At 40.0% G+C, this 15,386-nt stretch overlaps 1 protein-coding gene across 4 annotated transcripts in view; it reads left to right on the plus strand.

Moving 5' to 3' along the window:
- MTERF1 (mitochondrial transcription termination factor 1) overlaps positions 1–15,386 on the plus strand; it is a 394,940-nt gene that overhangs the window by 135,688 nt on the left and 243,866 nt on the right. For all 4 annotated transcript variants that reach the window (XR_009533416.1, XR_009533415.1, XR_009533414.1 and 1 more), the window contains one exon: positions 217–329. The gene's annotated coding sequence lies outside the window, so the exon portion shown is untranslated. The remainder of the gene's footprint in view (positions 1–216; positions 330–15,386) is intronic.

Here is a 15,386-nt window from a genome sequence, read left to right on the forward strand (position 1 = left end):
ACAGACTCCCAGGTCCTTAGTCGGGGGAGGGGGGAATTCTTTCTTGCCAGTACCTCCCATGGAGAAGTTGCCGCTTAGTTTAGCGTTTGAATACAAATAAAAGTTTTATGTAACTCAGGACATAACATACTTAATTTATTATAGCACATTTATAAAGTCCTAGGAGATGCCTGAATTATAATAATTGGTGAGTCTGTTTTGTGTCTTTCTCCAAAGCCTTTGCTTAGGGAGCGACTTTTGAAGTCAATGATGATGCCAGATTTGGAAGAATTCTAGAGGCATGTGTTTGGGGAGCAGCGCGGATGAGAATCATATTGGATCTGCAGACGGTAAGACATTACAAATATGTATGTAAAAGGATGACAAGACAGTCAAATCCTATGACAGATCCTTCCTTTTAAAGAGAAATATCAATGCAATACTTAGCCACCGTCAAAGAGTAGTCATAAACAATACCACCAACAAACCGTACAGTTTCAAAAGAAGCCTGGTACCCTGTTTTCCTTTTGAAATGCTTAATGAAAAGCTGCACAAAAAATTTCTGTGGATTTGAGGATTTTGGAATAAACAAGCAGTAGGAACAGAAGCCCACGTGCTCTGTCTTTACTGGCTTTGTTTTGGTTCAAGCTTAGCGCAAAATGTTTCTGCCAAGTGAATGTATGTGTGTTCATGGAATGTTTTCTGCTTTGCTTCACTCAGGCCCTGGTTTGTATCAGTCAGACATTGTTTCAGTGTAAGAGAAAACACACCCCTTGAAACAATTAAGGGATCGAAACTTATCATGAGGGCGAATAATAGACTGCAATGTCTATTTAGAATAGGGTTTTAGAAATTAATTACTGGGATAGGTCGCAGAATGCTTCACTGTTTTCTAACGATTAAAAACTACAGTTGTGATAATTAGATCGTGAGAAATTTGTCAGGGCAATATGTTTATCATTTATCACTTTAGAAAGGGGTCGGCAAACTTTTTCTGTGAAGAGCCAGATAATAAATATTTTAGGCTTTGTGCGTTTGTAGTGTGAAAGCAGCCATAGACAGTAAGTAAATGAACACAGTAAGTTTCTGTGTTCCAATAAAACTTTAGGTATTAAATATTATATTTCATATGATTTTAACACGTTCTTCCGTTGATTTTTTCCCCAACAATTTAAAAACGTAAAAACCATTTTTAGCTCTGGGTTGTATAAAAACAGGCAGTGAGCCAAATTTGGCCCAAGGGCTATAGTTTGCTGACTCCTGCTTTAGAAGAAAAGACCCTGTTATTGTTTACACTAAGATGTCTGAGCATTATTTTTAAAAGCTATGCATTTTTTTTCAATTCACAATTATTTTGTAATTCTGGTCTAGTGATTATTGTTTTTAAAATGCATTGTTAGGGTTGTTTGAGGACTGCAGTAGGAGGGTTAGCACGAGATTTGACACATGAAATTCTGACTGTTCTCATTAGGTTCCAATTCCGTTCATCAGTAAAAGGAACTTCTGTCATTGCCTCACTTGTTGCAATGAATAAATCTGTATAATTTTACAGAAGAACAACTGCATGGATTCTTTTGCAGCCTGAAGACTTGAGTGTTAGGCTCCTCTTTATAAAAGTTTCCATGACAATCTGGCCCGAGAGAATGACAGGTTTGCCCTCATGGAGAATTTCTTATTAAGGAAGCTTTTCTTTCACCAGGAAGCTTTATGGGAACTTAATAGGGGGTCAAACAGAAAGGACCAAATAGGACCCTTTCATACACCATACCTTATACTCACTCTGGCCTGAAAGAGAGCTTGTTTCCTACTGTGTGTGGTGATGGGGTGATGTTCAGAAGCTGAGAGGTTAGAGAGGACCACCGTGCTACCCTGGGGTCCTTCCTTCCTAGTGGTAACCAGGAGACCCAGACACAAGCATGAGTTATTAATATATGGGCTAAGCCAAGAATTATAGGCCCCTAGCTTTCTCTGTTGAAAGAAAGTATGTGGAGTGGTAAAGTGAGTGGGCTCTAAGCTCGACTATCTGAGTTTTTCTCCTGGTTCTGCCATTTACTAGCTGTGTGACTTTCACCTCTCTGTGCCTCATTTTCCTCCTCTGAAAAAGGGGCCTGACAATAATAAATAACAACAATGCCAGGGTTGTGGTGGGGATTAAGTAAGTTAATACTGTTGGCTCTCCTATCTTAGGTTTCCACATCTGCTGAAGTAGGCCAACTGTACTACACCGTTTTTTACAAGGAACTAGAGAATCCACAGATTTTGGTATCTTTAGGGTCCTGGAACTAATACCCCCATGGATACAAGGGACAACTATCTATGTAATGCATTTTGGAACAGCACCTGGCACATGGTAGTGAAAACTAAATGATAGCTGTTGTGATAATTTTCTTTCTTTTGAGACTTGAAAGTAATGCAACATTTGCAAACTCTTATTTAAAGGGAGATTCCTTTCCTCAATCATAATTGCTATGACAATATCATTTAATCTCTTGCTTTTTCTTCCTCATCAGTTATCACTCCATCGTCCTACTGATCTATATTTTCCAGCCACCTTAGCCACCCTGTCCTAATACCCATTTTGGATCTTGGCCTTTATTCTCTTCCCACGCACTGCACTTTGTTATAAACTCAGTGATCTCCTGGATCTAAATTGAGGAACACTTGGCTCATTTATAAGAGGGAGGCATAGTTCATCAGGTGTAACCTAATATATTGCCTTGTAGCTGTGGCACAGCCCAGTCTGAATTTGGTTGGAAATTAATGGGTTTTCCAGGCAGGTTTATAGTATGCTGCTTATATCCTGATAGAGCTGAGATGTTGAGAGGATAGAGCCCAAGGGGGAAAACTGGTAGTGTTCTGAAGGTAGGCTTTATGTCTCAACATTTTTTAGTAGGGTGCCCCAGGGGGTTTTGGAGAATGTTCTGTATTCTGAAGACCTTCAAGAAAGACTTTGCACTTGACTATATATATTGGGCTTGGGTCCCTTTCCTGCCAACTGCTTTCTGTACTGGAAGAGAAGAAGCTTTAAATGTTTCTGTATACTGTTTTAAATCCAGCTAAGGCTTTGTTATCTTTCCTCTTCGCCCTGTGCTCTGGAGCTGGGCAGGAGTGTGGACAGTTGTTGAGGGAAGCTTTTATTTTTGTTAATTATTATCCTGGATTTGGCTATTCCTATTTTCTTGGAATAAAAGTGAGATATTGTTTGGACTACTCAGTTTACAGAGAGTAGGATTTTTTGTTTTTTCCCTAGAGAGGATGCGTTGTATAAGTTTTGGACAAAAGCAATTCTGAAACATTTTAATATGTTTGCATAAGGAAAGGCCATGTTGCATAAGGTTTACATGAGGTCTTTGGCTTTTGCTCTTTTGGATGACTCTAAAAAAGCAGTTCTTAGTCCTATAAGAAACAACGTCTGTATTAAATTCCTGCTTATCCCTTAAAAACACAATATAGGGGGCTTCCCTGGTGGTGCAGTGGTTGAGAGTCCGCCTGCTGATGCAGGGGACACGCGTTCGTGCCCCGGGCTGGGAAGATCCCACATGCCGCAGAGCGGCTGGGCTCGTGAGCCTTGGCCACTGGGCCTGCGCGTCCGGAGCCTGTGCTCCGCAACGGGAGAGGCCACAACAGTGAGAGGCCCGCGCACGGCAAACAAAACAAAACACAATACAGGCCTAGTTTTTCCTCTCATATTTCTTTACTCTCTAGGTATCTCATCCATATGAGACATTCTCCCTGACTTCAAAGGGTGTATCATGTAGGCAAGAAACACCCAGAGAGTAGAGGGGAATGAGACTGTGCCCCCAGTATAGTTTTATTCGATTGAGACAATTCATCTAAATGACGTTTGCTGTTGTGTTAACTGCTTACACTTTAGGCTCAAGTAGATGATGCCTCTTTCTCTAGCAGAGTAGGTTCCTGCTGTGTGCAAAGGGCAAAACCAAGACACATGTTTGGACAACAAGGCACACCAAAAGACTATTTCTGTTGTTCATTTCAAAGGTGAAATATTCTCTGCAGTATTTTTACTATAGATTTTCTGGAGTACAACCAGTGGTGTTCATGATGATCCTGTATTATAAATGAGAAAAGTAGTTTGGGAATTAAGTCATTTGCCTCAAGCCACACAATTGGTAGGTTGTAGAAAACTAGGATTTATAACCAGGTCTGTCTCTTTTCACTAACCCAGTCTGCTTCCCTTCAAGCTGAGATGGTCTTTGTTAACCATCTGGCAGAAAATGCTCACTTGGGATATAAAAAAGTGTCCTCCAGGGCTTCCCTGGTGGCGCAGTGGTTGAGAGTCTGCCTGCCGATGCAGGGGACACGGGTTCGTGCCCCAGTCTGGGAAGATCCCACATGCCACGGAGCGGCTGGGCCTGTGAGCCATGGCCGCTGAGCCTGCGCGTCTGGAGCCTGTGCTCCGCAACAGGAGAGGCCACAACAGTGAGAGGCCCACGTACTGCAAAAAGAAAAAAAAAAGTGTCCTCCAACCATACTTAGAAAATTTTTATAGAAATAGATGGAAAAATATGTTGCTTTTCCAGATTTTAAAACATAAAAATTTGAAGCTTAAATTACTGAAAAGTGGGCACAATTACACAATTAAAATAAACTGTGTGTATAGGTCTATATTCAAAGAATTAGGCATTTAAAATGATTATTTCACAAAACTAATCAAGTCCATAACCTTTGTCAGAGTAAGACCTGATTTAGTAAGTACAATATAGACTGAAAAAATGAACAGTTTCCTGTGTGGGTCTAAGTGTAACAGTAATGATCATATTTTAGATTTTTTTTTTTTTTTTTTGGCGGTACGTGGGCCTCTCACTGTTGTGACCTCTCCCGTTGTGGAGCACAGGCTCAGTGGCCATGGCTCACGGGCCTAGCCGCTCTGCGGCATGTGGCATCTTCCCAGACCGGGGCACGAACCCGTGTCCCCTGCATCGGCAGGTGGACTCTCAACCACTGCGCCACCAGGGAAGCCCTAGAATATTTTTTAATTTTAGAATTTTAATCATAAAAGAATTGCTGACAAAGGAATAAGAACCCAGAGTTTCTTGCAGATGTTTAAGAACATGCACAAGTTTTTGCTGCAAAGCAGAGATAAAACAGTCTTTATTTTTGTGTTAGAGTTTCCTTTTGGCTCAGATGACCAGATCTACAAAAGAGAAAATGAAGAGATTTTGCTATTTTAAAAAAGGTTTTCTGATATTCTTAGGGAAAAAAATTGTAAAAGATATATGCATTCTTCTAAGATAGTTTGTCTGTCAGTCATCTATCTTATTACTGCACAAAATTCTTTCACTTTTCTCAGTCTTGGTTTCTATTTTTGTCTACAAATACTGACAACTTCTCTATCTAGGTTTTTGAGAGGGTCAAATGATATGTAAAAGTACTTTGCAATGGTTAAAGTGTTATTCATATGGAATGGTAAGTGCATGCAGACAATACTTTTCAAGATTCTCCGATATATTTTCCCCTTGTGGTAATATAGTCCCCCCACTCCACCGCCATCGCCTTTCCTCTGTTATTGCCCCAGGGAAGAACAGAGAGAATGTCAACTAGGGGGTGGGCAAGATAAGAAAGGGAGACAGGGGCCTCCCTGGTGGCGCAAGTGGTTGACAGTCCGCCTGCCGATGCAGGGGATACGGGTTCGTGCCCCGGTCTGGGAGGATCCCATATGCCGCGGAGCGGCTGGGCCCGTGAGCCATGGCCGCTGAGCCTGCGCGTCTGGAGCCTGCGCGTCCAGAGCCTGTGCTCCGCAACGGGGGAGGCCACAACAGTGAGAGGCCCGCATACCGCAAAAAAAAAAAAAAAAAAAAAAAAAAAAAAAAGAAAGGGAGACAGGTCTTGTCAGTCAAAAGGGAGAAGTTGAAAACCCTTCAAATTCTAGGAGGCAGAGGGAGAAGAGAGAAAGGAAAGAAGGAAGGAAGAGAGAGAGGGAGGGAGGGAAAAGGGCAAGAATTCAGCATTTGTGTATGGGCTCCATGCATGAAAACTTCCATAGGATGGGTAGAAACATCCAGAAAGGTTTTAGGAGAGCCTGGAATTCCCTTCTCTCCTGAGGGGAGAATGAAAGCCCATAAGAAAAGTTATGAGGTCAGCATGGCCCTCTGTGATGTGGAAACAGTAGAGCAGGATTGTGAGGAAGAGTCTACGTAGATGGTCCTGAGATAGTATTTCTAGTTGCCCAGGGCCTGTACAAGGCATGTACAGGATCCAGAAGTCCTCATGAACCAAAGGGGGAAGGTGCAAACATTTGAGAGAACTGGTAGTCTAGAATAGGTCCAAAAGCATTCTACCACCTATTAGATAGATGAACATCAGAAAGTCAGATAATACCAACTATTGCTGAGGGAGTTGGGAAACCATCTTTCCCTGTTAGTGGAAGTCTAACTTGATACAGCTATTCTGGGGAGTTATCTGGCTTAGAGAAATCTGGTCATATACACTAAGATTCCCACTCCTGAGTATACACTCTAGAGCCACTCTGACATGGGACTATAAGGGAACATGTATAAGTATGTTTATTTGGGAAGACAGAAAGTTGGTGGTAAGTGAGGGGAATGAATTAGTGAATTATAGGATATACATATGTAGTGGAATTCTGCATACCACTCAGAATTAATTATCTAGATGTACATAAAGCAACATGGATAGATCTTAGAAACATATGTTGAATGAAAAAAGAAAAAAATTGTTCTATAGCACAGTTAGATGTATATAAATTAAACACCTACAACATAAACAGTATTACATATTTCTCAAAGATACAAACATACCTAAATACATTTATGTCTTATAAACATTTGTGTGGATGCCTCTAGCAACAAGGGGAATGGAAGTTATGATGAGAAGTTAAGGGGAAAACAATAAAAATTAATAAAACATGATATAGGCCTTGTGAAGTTAAATGATGGTATAGCATGAGCTAAGAGATATAATTAACTCTGAACATTAGGTTAAAAAAACATCTATAGTTTGCATATCTGAATCACAGTGAATGCATATGGTGATATATTGTGATGATTATATTCAGGAGAGGTGGTCCTGCAAGGAGTGACAAGGAGTGACCAGCCTCTATGGGTAAGCTACACATCCAAATTACATAAACAGAAGATTTCAGGACCAGGATGGAATTTAGTAAATTGCTTGTTATTTAGTTCTCCGATGCCCTGGAAGATGAAACATTTACCCCTTGAGATTAATTTTTCACTGACTGATCAAACTCAATATACTATTTATGTTCTCTATAACAGGAATTTTAAAGTATATAAATTTTTAAGCGAGAGTCTGACATCCAAAAAGACACATTACTTTCATCTGAAGTAATCTGAAGTTCAACTGGGTGAAATTCTGCTATAATTTAAGCTCCTTATTTATAAAATATGGATCCAGTTAATCAGATTTATAGTGTGAAGTTGGAGCTCTCTCTGATAACTAGAGAAGGAGGTCTAATGGTCTTAAAATATTATCCCCTCTGGTCTTCATTATTTACCAGCTCCATGTTGGCTGTCACTACCTTTGTAGATCTCGGTTTTCTCATCTGTAAAATGATTGGACTAGTGCATCACTCCCTAAAAATGCTATGATTTCACAATAACAAAACCAAAAAAGATGATTAAAATCTACTTTCTACTAAATAGAAGGTCCTCCCTGCTGTATTTCCAACAGTCTACCAGGATTGCCTCAGGGTGAAGAGAAGTTGACAAGCACTAACTCCAACCGTAGGTGTGAATGAAGTTCTATTTCCATACTGTTATCTTCGGGTCATCCAGTGCTTTTCAGAATCAGGCATTTAAAAAATTCCAGTGCGGGCTTCCCTGGTGGCGCAGTGGTTGAGAGTCCGCCTGCCGATGCAGGGGACACGGGTTTGTGCCCTGGTGCGGGAAGATCCCACATGCTGCGGAGCGGCTGGGCCTGTGAGCCATGGCCGCTGAGCCTGCGCGTCCAGAGCCTGTGCTCCGCAACAGGAGAGGCCACAACAATGAGAGACCCGCGTACCGCAAAAAAAAAAAAAAAAATCCAGTGAGTTACTCTTTGAGTTATTCTTAAGAGCAGAATTGGAGCAATAGCTTTATATGCTGGTGCCTCGGTATAATCCCATTATCAGAATCTGTGATTCTGGATGGTGTTAGAAGTAAAATTATTTCTTTAAGTTTCTTTGGGTGCTTCCAGTATAAATATATCCTGGATGGTTTGCAAGATGGTCTTGTAACATAATAATAATAATACCTAATGCATTATAGTACATGCCCAGACACTGTGGTAAGTGATTTCCAAATATTAAATCAATTCATTTTCACAACAACCCTGTGAGTTAGATACTATTATTATCCCCTTTTATGGAGGAGGAAAATGAAACAGAGAAGTTAAGTTGCTTAAAATTTTTGGCTAAAAAGTAGGGGAGATGGGATTTGAACCCATGCTGTTTAGCTTGAGTACATGCTTTTAACCCCTAGGCTTACTATCTCTCTAATATGGAGTGAAGTTCCAGTTTACATCAACATTTTTATATTATACTAGAGATTTTTCTGGACTGTGTTCTGAAAAATGTTCCCATTACTCCGCTGATGGTCAGTTCTTGGAGGAAGATAATCAGGAAAAAAAAAAAAACCCATCAGCTTGGCTCTCTTACTTTGATTCTTCCTTCAACCCTGCCTCTTACAACAGTGTATCTAATATGTATTCAGTTCCTCCTCTGTACCAGATTAAGTGCTTGATTTTTATTAACTTGTTGATTCCTCATGATGCATACAAGGCTTGCATGATTTTTAGCCTGATCTTACTGATGAGCAAGCTGAGGCTTACGGAAGTTAAACGTTTTGCTCGTGGTCATACGTCAAAAGATTATCCACCGGAGCATGCTGTGGCACCATTGCTAAGCCCCTTAATAAAACATGATATAGGCCTTGTGTGCTGCTTCTTTTTTTTTTTTTTTAAACGTCTTTATTGGAGTATAATTGCTTTACAATGCTGTGTTAGTTTCTCCTTTATAACAGTGAATCAGCTATACGTATACATATATCCCCATATGCCCTCCCTATGCGTCTCCCTCCCACCCTCCCTATCTCACCCCTCTAGGTGGTCACAAAGCACCGAGCTGATCTCCGTGTGCTATGCGGCTGCTTCCACTAGCTATCTGTTTTACATTTGGTAGTGTATATATGTCCGTGCCACTCTCTCACTTCGTCCCAGCTTACCCTTCTTCCTCCCCGCGTTCTCAAGTGCATTCTCTACATCTGTGTCTTTATTCCTGTCCTATCCCTAGGTTCTTCAGAACCATTTTTTTTTAGATTCCATATATATATGTTAGCGTACGATATTTGTTTTTCTCTTTCTGACTTACTTCACTCTGTATGACAGACTAGAGGTCCATCCACCTTACTACAAATAACTCAATTTCACTTCTTCCTATGGCTGAGTAATATTCCATTGTATATATGTGCCACATCTTCTTTATCCATTAATATGTCGAGGGACACTTAGGTTGCTTCCTTGTCCTGGCTATTGTAAATAGTGCTGCAATGAACATTGTGGTACATGACTCTTTTTTTTTTTCTTTTTTTTGCAGTGCGCGGGCCTCTCACTGTTGTGGCCTCTCCCGTTGTGGAGCAGAGGCTCCGGACGCGCAGGCTCAGCAGCCATGGCTCACGGGCCTACCTGCTCTGTGGCATGTGGGATCTTCCCGGACCGGGGAACGAACCTGTGTCCCCTGCATCGGCAGGCAGACTCTCAACCACTGTGCCACCAGGGAAGCCCCATGACTCTTTTTGAATTAAGGTTTTCTCAGGGTATATGCCCAGTAGTGGGATTGCTGGGTCATATGGTAGTTCTATTTTTAGTTTTTTAAGGAACCTCCATACTGTTCTCCATAGTGGCTGTATCAGCTTACATTGCCACCAGCAGTGCAGGAGGGTTCACTTTTCCCCACACCCTCTTTGGCATTTACTGTTTGTAGATTTTTTGATGCCATTCTGTGAGGTGTGAGGTGATACCTCATTGTAGTTTTGATTTGCATTTCTCTAATGATTAGTGATGTTGAGCATTCTTTCATGTGTTTGGTGGCAATCTGTTTATCTTCTTTGGAGAAATGTCAAGTTAGGTCCTCTGCCCATTTTTGGATTGGGTTGTTTGTTTTTTTGATATTGAGCTGCATGAGCTGCTTGTATATTTTGGAGATTAATCCTTTGTCAGTTGCTTCATTTGCTAATGTTTTCTCCCTTTCTGAGGGTTGTCTTTTCATCTTGTTTATGGTTTCCTTTGCTGTGCAGAAGCTTTTAAGTTTCCTTAGGTCCCATTTGTTTATTTTTGTTTTTATTTCCATGTCTCCAGGAGGTGGGTCAAAATGGATCTTGCTGTGATTTAAGTCATAGACTGTCGATCTATGTTTTCCTCTAAGAGTTTTATAGTGTCTGGCCTTACATTTAGGTTTTTAATTCATTTTGAGTTTATTTTTGTATGCTGTTAAGATGTGTTCTAATTTCATTCTTTTACATGTAGCTGTCCAGTTTGCCCAGCACCACTTATTGAAGAAGCGGTCTTTTTTCCATTGTATATTCTTCCCTCCTTTGTCAAAGATAAGGTGACCATATGTGCGTGGGTGTATCTCTGGGCTTTCTACGCTGTTCCATTGATCTATATTTCTGTTTTTGTGCCAGTACCATACAGTCTTGATTACTGTAGCTTTGTAGTATAGTCTGAAGTCAGGGAGCCTGATTCCTCCAGCTCTGTTTTTCTTTCTCAAGATTGCTTTGGCTATTCGGTGTCTTTTGTGTTTCCATACAAATTGTGAAATTTTTTGTACTAGTTCTGTGAAAAATGCCATTGGTAGTTTGCTAGGGATTGCAATGAATCTGTACATTGCTTTGGGTAGTATAGTCATTTTCACAATGTTGATTCTTCTAATCCAAGAACATGATATATCTCTCCATCTATTTGTATCATCTTTAATTTCTTTTATCAGTGTCTTATAGTTTTCTGCATATAGGTGTTTTTTCTCCTTAGGTAGGCTTATTCTGAGATATTTTATTCTTTTTGTTGCAGTGGTAAATGGGAGTGTTTCCTTAATTTCTCTTTCAGATTTTTCATCATTAGTGTATAGAATGCAAGAGATTTCTGTGCATTAATTTTGTGTCCTGCTACTGTACCAGATTCATTGATTAGCTCTAGTAGTTTTCTGGTAGCATCTTTAGGATTCTCTATGTATAGTATCGTGTCATCTGCAAACAGTGACAGCTTTACCTCTTCTTTTCTGATTTGGATTCCTTTTATTTCTTTTTCTTCTCTGATTGCTGTGGCTAAAACTTCCAAAACTATGTTGAATAATAGTGGTGAGAGTGGGAAACCTTGTCTTGTTCCTGATCTTAGAGGGAATGGTTTCAGTTTTTCACCATTGAGAATGAGGTTGGCTGTGGATTTGTCATATATGGCTTTTATTATGTTGAGGTAGGTTCCCTCTATGCCTGCTTTCTGGAGAGTGTTATCATAAATGGGTGATTAATTTTGTGGAAAGCTTTTTCTGCATCTATTCAGATTATCATACGGTTTATATCCTTCAGTTTGTTAATATGGTATATCACTTTGATTGATTTGCATATATTGAAGAATTCTTGCATTCCTGGGATAAACCCCACTTGATTATGGTATATGATCCCTTTACTGTGCTGCTGGATTCTGTTTGCTAGTATTTTGCTGAGGATTTTTGCATCTATGTTCATCAGTGATATTGGCCTGTAGTTTTCTTTTTTGTGACATCTTTGTCTGGTTTTGGTATCAGGGTGTTGGTGACCTCGTAGAATGAGTTTGGGAGTGTTCCTCCCTCTGCTATATTTTGGAAGAGTTTGAGAAGGATAGGTGTTAGCTCTTCTCTAAATGTTTGATAGAATTCGCCTGTGAAGCCATCTGGTGCTGGGGTTTTGTTTGTTGGAAGATTTTTAATCACAGTTTCAATTTCAGTGCTTTTGATTGGTGTGTTTATATTTTCTATTTCTTCCTGGTTCAGTCTCAGAAGGTTGTGCTTTTCTAAGAATGTGTCCATTTCTTCCAGGTTGTCCATTTTATTGGCATATAGTCGCTTGTAGTAATCTCTCATTATCATTTGTATTTCTGCAGTGTCAGTTGTTACTTCTCCTATTTCATTTCTAATTCTGTTGATTTGAGTCTTCTCCCTTTTTTCTTCAAAATTCAAAAGGTTTATTACTCATCTATTCTATTACATTTATTTATTGAGTTTTATTGTTTTAAAATATGTCAAAATAAATAGAGAAATTTATACCTATCTTGTCTGTATATGGAAGAACAGCTGGTACCCAAGGTGGCACCAACAATCCTAGCAGCTCTTACTTTACATATCCACAGTAGTCAGCAATTTCTATTTCTTTTTCCCTCTCAATGAAAAATTGCAGTTTCCCCAAAGAGGTGTATTTGGCAGCATTCTCATGTTCTTGTTGAGCCCGCCTCTTCATGGCCTCCTGCTCTGGCCTCTGCTCTTGTTTGATGTACTTTGACATTACTGGCTCAGGAACATTGCGTTCCCTCCATGGAATTCATTGCTTGCTGAAGTCTTGGAGTAGAAATGGGGTTTGGAGCTAGGGTGGGGACTGGCACTTAGTCACAGCAGGGGGAACAGGCTCCTGCTGGAGAGAAGTGCAAGATGAAGTTTTGTAGGGTGCAGGCCTAAGTGCAGCAGACTGAGGGACACTAGGCTGGGTATGGTCGGTTCAACCCGGTTGGGTTGTGTTGGTCACAGTTGGCTGAGCTGGTTTGGCAGGACCTGGCTGGGATGAACTAACTGCAGCAGGTTGAGCTGAGTTAGTAGAACCAAGCTGGGCATGGTCAGCCACAGCAGGCTGATGTGAGGCCAGCGACTGTGGCCTCCGAGGAGCAGGTCGAGCTCTCCCTTTTTTTCTTGATGAGTCTGGCTAATGGTTTATCAATTTTGTTTATCTTCTCGAAGAACCAGCTTTTAGTTTTATTGATCTTTGCTATTGTTTCCTTCATTTCTTTTTCATTTATTTCTGATCTGATCTTTATGATTTCTTTCCTTCTGCTAACTTTGGGGTTTTCTTGTTCTTCTTTCCCTAAGTTCTTTAGGTGTAAGGTTAAGTTGTTTATTTGAGATGTGTCTTGTTTCTTGAGGTAGGATTGTATTGCTATAAACTTCCCTCTTAGAACTGCTTTTGCTGCATCCCATAGGTTTTGGGCTGTCATGTTTTCATTGTCATTTGTTTCTAGGTATTTTTTTATTTCCTCTTTGATCCCTTGGTTATTTAGTAGCATATTGTTTAGCCTCCATGTGTTTGTATTTTTTTACAGTTTTTTTTCCTTTACTTGATATCTAGTCTCACAGTGTTGTGATTAGAAAAGATACTTGATACGATTTCAATTTTACCAAGGCTTGATTTATGACTCAAGATATGATCTGTTCTGGAGAATGTTCCATGAGCACTTGAGAAATTAGTGTATTCTGTGTTTTGGATGGAATGTCCTATAAATATCAGTTAAGTCCATCTCGTTTAATGTATCATTTAATTCTTGTGTTTACTTATTTATTTTTATTTTGGTTGTTCTGTCCATTGGTGAAAGTGGGGTGTTAAAGTCCCCTACTATTATTGTGTTACTGTCGATTTCTCCTTTATGGCTGTTAGTATTTGCCTTATGTATTGAGGTGCTCCTATGTTGGGTGCATAAATATTTACAATTGTTATATCTTCTTCTTGGATTGATCCCTTGATCATTAGGTAGTGTCCTTCTTTGTCTCTTGTAAGAGTCTTTATTTTAAAGTCTATTTTGTCTGATATGAGAATTGCTACTCCAGCTTTCTTTTGATTTCCATTGGCATGGAATATCTCTTTCCATCCCCTCACTTTCAGTCTGTATGTGTCCGTAGGTCTGAAGTGGGTCTCTTGTAGACAGCGTATATATGGGTCTTGTTTTTATATCCATTCAGCCAGTCTATGTCTTTTAGTTGGAGCATCTAATCCATTTACATTTAAGGTTATTATCGATAAGTATGTTCCTATTACTGTTTTCTTAATTGTTTTGGTTTTGTTATTGTAGTTCTTTTCCTTCTCTTATGTTTCCTGCCTAGAGAAGTTCCTTTAGCATTTGCTGTAATGCTGGTTTGGTGGTGCTGAATTCTCTTAACTTTCTTGTCTGTAAAGGTTTTAATTTCTCTGTCGAATGTGAACGAGATCCTTGCTGGGTAGAGTAATGTTGGTTGTAGGTTTTTCCCTTTCATCACTTTAAATATGTCCTGCCACTGCCTTCTGGGTTTCAGAGTTTCTGCTGAAAGATCAGCTGTTAACCTTATGGGGATTCCCTTGTATGTTATTTGTTGTTTTTCCCTTGCTGCTTTTAGTATTTTTTCTTTGTATTTAATTTTTGATAGTTTGATTAATATGTGTCTTGGCATGTTTCTCCTTGGATTTATCCTGTATGGGACTCTCTGGGCTTCCTTGACTTGACTGACTATTTCCTCTCCCATGTTAGGGAAGTTTTCAACTATAATCTCTTCAAATATTTTCTCAATCCCTTTCTTTTTCTTTTCTTCTTATGGGATGCCTGTAATTCGAATATTGGTGCATTTAATGTTGTCCCAGTGGTCTCTGAGACTGTCCTCAATTCTTTTCATTCTTTTTTCTTTATTCTGCTGTGTGATAGTTATTTCCACTGTTTTATCTTCGAGGTCACTTATCCGTTCTTCTGTGTCAGTTATTCTGCTATTGATTCCTTCTAGAGAATTTTTCGTTTCATTTTTTGTGTTGTTCATCATTGTTTGTTTGCTCTTTAGTTCTTCCAGGTCCTTGTTAAACGTTTCTTGTATTTTCTCCATTCTATTTCCAAGATTTTAGATCATCTTTACTATCATTACTCTGAATTCTTTTTATGTATATTGCCTATTTCCTCTTCATTTGTTTGGTCTGGTGGGTTTTTATCTTGTGCCTTCATCTGCTGCGTATTTCTCTGTCTTGTCACTTTGCTTAACTGTGTTTGGGGTCTCCTTTTCACAGCTGCATGTTCACAGTTCCCTTTGTTTTTGGTGTCTGCCCCCAGGGGGTAAGGTTGCTTCAGTGGATTGTGTAGGCTTCCTGGTGGAGGGGACTGGTGCCTGTGTTCTGGTGGGTGGCTCTGATTCTTGTATTTCTGGTGTGCAGGGCTGTGTCCAGTGGTGTGTTTTGGGGTGTCTGTGAACTTAGTATGATTTTAGGCAGCCTCTCTGCTAAGGGGTGGGGTTGTATTCCTGTCTTGGTAGTTGTGTGACATGGGGCATCCAACACTGGATCTTGCTGGCCGTTGGGTGGGGCTGGGACTTAGCGTTGAGACAGATATCCCTGGGAGAGCTCTCAGTGATTGATATTACATGGGGCCAGTAGGTCTCTGGTGGTCCAGTGTCCTGAACTTGACTC

The sequence above is a fragment of the Mesoplodon densirostris genome, chromosome 9 (genome assembly GCF_025265405.1).
Source record: "Mesoplodon densirostris isolate mMesDen1 chromosome 9, mMesDen1 primary haplotype, whole genome shotgun sequence".
Taxonomy (NCBI): domain Eukaryota; kingdom Metazoa; phylum Chordata; class Mammalia; order Artiodactyla; family Ziphiidae; genus Mesoplodon; species Mesoplodon densirostris.